At 41.8% G+C, this 6739-nt stretch overlaps 1 pseudogene; it reads right to left on the reverse strand.

The window, feature by feature from the left end:
- Nucleotides 1–1301: 1301 nt before the first annotated feature.
- LOC115797186 (tripartite motif-containing protein 16-like) lies at nt 1302–2960 on the reverse strand (annotated as a pseudogene).
- Nucleotides 2961–6739: the final 3779 nt, after the last annotated feature.

The raw sequence follows: 6739 nt of genomic DNA on the forward strand, positions 1-6739 counted from the left end.
GCCCACAGAGCCCCACAGTTCACCCACAGCGCCCCACTGTAGGCATGTTTGCTGGGCTGCTTCTTCTGCTGGCTGAAAACAATATATGTATATTTTTTTCCTTCACTTTTATCTTGGTGGGCATGAACACTAGAACGGACCCAGCAACAAGTTGATGTGGCTGAGAGTCAGAACCAGGAGGTGAGATCTTCCAATAAGAGACTCTTTGTTTCAGGATAAATCAACATCCAGGAGCTGAGGCAGTCTGCAGAGGACACAAACAGAGACACAAAACCTTTATCAAACTCTTATAATAACTGCTTCTAAATCATATTTATTTCATCATTACAATAGACACCAGTCTATTGTAATGTCTGATTATAACCACACAAGATATAAAAATACATGAGTAATGAGTCACACACACCACACAGCATCAATGAAACCTCATTAACATCCATCCCTAAATTCAGACAGGTACATGCAAGAAGAATCAAATGTAAAATGATTTTATCTGCAGATCTTTCAGAGTTTTACTCTCATATTCAGCTCATGAAAACGTTACAATGTTTAATCTATTAATTAATTTGTGGACATGAATTCCTCCTCTGTTAGTTATTGAAATAATAAACAGATATGAAAGTCGATGTGATGGATTTGGTCTGTTTCCATCACACTGGTCTCATACTTATCCTGTACTTTCACACTTCTACACACACTGGACCCACTGAGTACTTGTACTGTGCAGGTTTTCATATGTTTAAACAGTTTGTCTTTATGATTTAACAAATATGGTGAATAAACAACCAGAACAAACTCCAAAAATCCCACAAACTAATAAACCACTCCTCTACATAAAACATGGTCGTCTACAAAACTCAAACAAAGGATTTTTTTCACAAAGAGAAAAAAGAAAATACTGCCTCAGTTCAGACAATAGATCAAACCACAAACTGCAAAGGTTACATTAAAAACTGTTCAGCTTGGCTCTCTATAAAATCCAAATCCTTTACAAAATCAGTAAAGTAATTAACCCTGTTCAATTATTTTGTTTGTTTTAATTTTTTCTACAGGAAGGTTTGAAAGGTTTAATGCAGTGAGACACATTTAGCCAAAAACAATGTTTGTAAGTTTGATCTTTCTGCCAAACGCTGTGAAAAATGTTCCTTTGATTTGAACAATGACATTTCAGATAAATGTGTGTAAATTTATATGTTCACAAAAAGTCAACTGTTAACTACACAACAAACAATAAGCTGTCAAAGCAGCAACCAAGTGTCCCTCAATGACTTCTGACAGTTTCTGTGTTTGTCTTTATCATAGTAAAAGAAACAAAGTCCAGCATAGAGCGGCTGAGTGAATGTGGTCTGGACTCTGCGGAGGAGAGTCATGGTTTCAGAGACGCTGTAGAAAGACAGAATACCTGCTCTGTGATCCAGGTACACTCCTACTCTGGAGGACCGAGGACCTGAGAGGACAGTTTTGATATTTTTGTACAAAAATTTATAACTGTTTGTATCACAACATAATGACCAAGATTTGTCATTGAATCCAAATCCACATTCCTCTGACCACCCTGCTCTGCTGATATCCTTGTATGCAACTGCTACATAAACTGCTCCCCCTCTCCACTCCACCTCCCAGTAACAACGTCCAGTCAGACTCTCTCTACTCAGGACCTGACGCCATCCACTGAATCTGTCTGGATGGTCAGAATAAAACTGTTGTTGTTCCATTAATGTTACTTTTCTGTTCCCCTCAGATAATAACAGCTTTCTGTGTGCTGTGTTTGGATCCAGTGTGATTTCACGTGAATATTTTAAGAATCCAGCTCTGGTCTTTGGCTCTGATGGTGACAGTAAAACATCCTCTTCAGTGACTGTCAGTGAGATGTTTGTCCATTCCTCTCTCAGGATGTCCTGTAGTTTATCTCTGGTCTCTGACACAGCTGCTGTCACATCCTCAAAGTACCTCAGAGGACCAATATTGATGCTGGATGAGTGTGTAGACTCACTGAGTGCTGACAGTGAGGGGTAGTTGTGTAGAAACTGGTTGTGATCCTCTGTGTGTGAGAGCTGCTCCAGCTCGGCGTCTTTCCTCTTCAGCTCAGCGATCTCCTGCTCCAGCTTCTCCTGAAGCTCTTTGACTCGACTCACTTCAGTTTCCTGCTGGGATCTGACCTGCTGCTTCACATCAGAGCTTCTTTTCTGGATCAGACGGATCAGCTCAGTGTACATCTTCTCACTGTCCTCCACTGCTTTATCAGCGGAGCCATTGATGGCCTCCACCTCCTGTTGAAGCAGCTTCACATCTTTCTCTCAGTCCTGGATTCTCTGCTGGATGTTTAGTCGTCTCACCTCGAGCTCCTTCTGCTTCTCAGTCCTTTCTGCTGCAGCTGGGACTGTTTCATGGCCTTTATGTTCATCCATTGTGCAGAGATAACAGATACTCTGCTGATCAGTACGACAGAAAATCTTCATCACCTCATCATGACGAGAGCAGATGTTCTCCTGGAGCTTGTTGGAGGGGGCCACCAGCTTGTGTTTTTCAAAGGCAGCAGATTCATAATGAAGCTTAATGTGTTTTTCACAGTAGGAAATCACACAGACCAGACAGGACTTGGTGGCTCTCAGCTTCCTCCCAGTGCAGACATCACAGGCCACATCTTCAGGTCCAGCATAGCAGTGATCAGCTGGAGCAGCTTGGAGGCCAGTCTTCTTCAGCTGCTCCACTAAAACTGCTAACATGGTGCTTTTCTCCAGGACAGGCCTTGGTGTGAAAGTCTTCCTGCACTGAGGGCAGCTGTGGATTTTCTTCTTCTCCTCCTCTTCATCCCAGAATCTTTTAATACAGTTCATGCAGTAGTTGTGTCCACAGGGAATAGTCACTGGATCCTTCAGTAGATCCAAACAGATGGAACAAGAGAAGGTTTCTCGGTCCAGCTGAACTCCTTTCTGCGCCATTTCTCCTCTCAGTGTCAGTGACTGTGTGAGTTTCACTTCCTTATACCTGGAACCAATCTGAGCTCTGAGCTCCACATAATGTGTTTCTGCAGTGAATGGAGCCTCTCAGCTCTGACACGTCACCACATGTTGGTTACACCCATCTTCAACCTGCAGATCTGAAGGGGAGGGAAAGAGGAAACAGAGAGGAGGTGAAGAGGGAGGAGTTATCAGGCTGTGCTTCATTCCAGGAAGAGGAGTGGATTCAAGCAGTGTTTACTCTTCTTTATGAAACTAAAGCAAACACCTAAAAAGTCACAAATATTTTTAGACATTTGTGCACACAGGAGGCTCTTTGAAAGTGAAAATGAACAGATTTGTATAGCTGAAGTTAAAAGTTCATGCAGAAATGTTCACTGTTTAAATAATTTTGCTTGTTCAGAGTGTTCTGGATTTGATCTGGATTTGCATGTGAGAGATCTTGCAGAAGTTTTTAATTTAAGGCCTTGCACCTAAGGGTGAGTCTTGCAACCTTAGAAACAATCACAATGATGGAGGACACACCCATGGGGGTAATGCATAGATTTTTATTTTGACCTTGGTTTAAACTCTAAAGTCATCACGTTCGTGCTCGGCAGTAGACATGGCTTTCATATTAGTGAAAGACATCCAAGGAGAGTTTTAAGTGCAAGGGGACACACTTTTCGCATACTCTGACCTTGCAGCCTTGGTTGATTTCATTAGCAATGAGCTCCAGTACTTTGGACAGCGTCATGGATACTTATGGATGTACGCTACAGTAAATGCAAGGAATATGGACTGCGTGCGAGGAAAGAGGATCTGTGCTTGGCATTGAAAGAGATGGATCCCCGAGGAGTGGCACTAAGGCAAGCAAGACCTCTCAGGCAAAGAAACTGTTTTTCCAATGGGCTGAACTTCATCTGGCACCTGGACTCATATGATAAACTGAAGCCATATGTCTTAATTAGAGTATTGATGGTTTTTCAAGGAAAATAATCTGGCTTTATGCCTACACAACAAATAGTAATCCAAAGGTGACTGGGTGTATTACATAGAAGCAGTACAGTGTTTAAGGGGCTGCCCTAGAGTTTTGAGGGGGGATCCTGGAACTGAAAATGGGCACGTTTCTTTGTGCCTATGAACCCAAATGGCACCCTTGACAGTTACTTCAAGGGAGCAAGTACTGGCAATGAAAGAACTGAATATTTGTGTCATTTTCTTCATAGCCAGTGTCTGGAGTTCTGGTTGTCCTTGTTTGAAGACATCAGAAACAATGGGTACTTTGATGGTGGATTATTGGACAAAAACCTCCTTCAGTATTGTTTTATCAGACCTATCCAGGCGAGCTAGTATATTACTTTTTTCATACATCTGTGAAAGTATGTCTATCTGAGTGAAAGAGAAAGTGGAGGGACTGAAAGAAAGGAGGAAGCATAGCAAGAGAGGAGAGAAAGTAAAGCGAGAGATGAGAGTAGGGGCAGGTAGAGGAAATGGAGAGTGGAGAATGGAGAGAGAGGAATCAAGAGAACCAGGAGAGTAAATAAAATGAACTGAAAATGCTATATTTAGCCTCCATTTTAGATTGCCATGTATGCACAGTTTTTAAATTTATGTACTCTTTTTAACAGGATGAGCTGGAGGAGACTGCACAGGTTTGGAATGCACACTCCATCAGGCCATCGAAAGACATCAACATCCCCAGTGGCCAGCCTAATGTGATGTACACATTACCTGAGCTCTACAGCAAAAGAGACTTCATTTGCCACATTGAAGAGGAGCATGTTGAACTTGTAAAAATGCTTGTGTTTCGGCAGACCAAACCATGTGATCCAGATGTATATGAACTATGCAGTATCCTTGTGAGTGAGTCCCATCGGACACCACCAAGAGAGCCATATCAGGCTGTGAACCTGTATATGCATCTAAGAGAGGCCATCATGGCATCACTGTAAAACACATGCAGCACAGAACATTTCTCAACATTGACCTGGAGGTGTTGTATACAGGTGCTGGTCATAAAATTAGAATATCGTGAAAAAAGCTGATTTATTTATTCCAGAACTTCCATTCAAAAAGTGAAACTTTTATATTATATTCATTCATTACACACAGATTGATATATTTCAAATGTTTACTAATTTCAATTTTGATTATTATAACTGACAACTAATGACAAGCCCAAATTCAGTATCTCAGAAAATTAGAATATTGTGAAAAGATTCAATATTGAAGACACCTGGTGCCACACTCTAATCAGCTAATTAACTCAAAACACCTGCAAAGTCCTTTAAATGGTCTCTCAGTCTAGTTCTGTAGGCTACATAATCATGGGGAAGACTGGTGACTTGACAGCTGTCCAAAAGACGACCTTTGACACCTTGCACGAGGAAGGCAAGACACAAAAGGTCATTGCTAAAGAGGCTGACTGTTCACAGAGCTCTGTGTCCAAGTACATTAATAGAGAGGTGAAGGGAAGGAAAAGATGTGGTAGAAAAAAGTGTACAACAATAGGGATAACTGCACCCTGGAGAGGATTGTGAAACAAAACCCACTGAACAATGTGGGGGAGATTCACAAAGAGTGGACTGCAGCTGGAGTCAGTGCTTCAAGAACCACCACACACAGACGTATGCAGACATGGGTTTCAGCTGTTGCATTCCTTGTGTCGAGCCACTCTTGAACAAGAGACGGCATCAGAAGCGTCTCGCCTGGGCTAAAGACAAAAAGGACTGGACTGCTGCTGAGTGCTCCAAAGTTATGTTCTCTGATCAAAGTCAATTTTGCATTTCCTTTGGAAATCAAGGTCCCAGAGTCTGGAGGAAGAGAGGAGAGGAACAGAATCCACATTGCTTGGGGGTCCACTGTAAAGTTTCCACAGTCAGTGATGGTTTGGGGTGCCATGTCATCTGCTGGTGTTGGTCCACTGTGTTTTCTGAGGTCCAAGGTTAACGCAGCCATCTATCAGGAAGTTTTAGAGCACTTCATGCTTCCTGTTGCTGACCAACTTTATGGAGATGCAGATTTCATTTTCCAACAGGACTTGGCACCTGCACACAGTGCCAAAACTACCAGTACCTGCTTTAAAAACCATGGTATCCCTGTTCTTAATTGGCCAGCAAACTCGCCTGACCTTAATCCCACAGAAAACCTATGGGCTATTGTGAAGAGGAAGATGCGATACGCCAGACCCAACAATACAGAAGAGCTGAACGCCACTATCAGAGCAGAGCAACCTGGGCTTTCATAACACCTGAGCAGTGCCACAGACTGATGGATTCCATGCCACACCGCACTGCTGCAGTAATCCAGGCAAAAGGAGCCCCAACTAAGTATTGACTGCTGTACATGCTCATACTTTTCATGTTCATACTTTTCAGTTGGCCAACATTTCTAAAAATAAATTTTTTGTATTTGTCTTAAGTAATATTCAAATTTTCTGAGATACTGAATTTGGGGTTTTCATTAGTTGCCAGTTCTGATCATCAAAATTAAAAGAAATAAACATTTGAAATATATCAGTCGGTGTGTAATGAATGAATATAATTTACAAGTTTCACTTCTTGAATGGAATTACTGAAATAAATCAACTTTTTCATGATATTCTAATTTTATGACCAGCGCCTGTGTGTGTGTGTGTGTGTGTGTGTGTGTGTGTGTGTGTGTGTGTGTGTGTGTGTGTGTGTATACACACATACACACACACATGGGTGCATATATTTCAACAAATAAACAACCGGAGAAACCCAACAAAAATACCACAGACAAACAAAGAATATGGCAATCCTGTGTCAGTTCAG

Source organism: Archocentrus centrarchus, chromosome 18, assembly GCF_007364275.1.
Source record: "Archocentrus centrarchus isolate MPI-CPG fArcCen1 chromosome 18, fArcCen1, whole genome shotgun sequence".
NCBI lineage: Eukaryota > Metazoa > Chordata > Actinopteri > Cichliformes > Cichlidae > Archocentrus > Archocentrus centrarchus.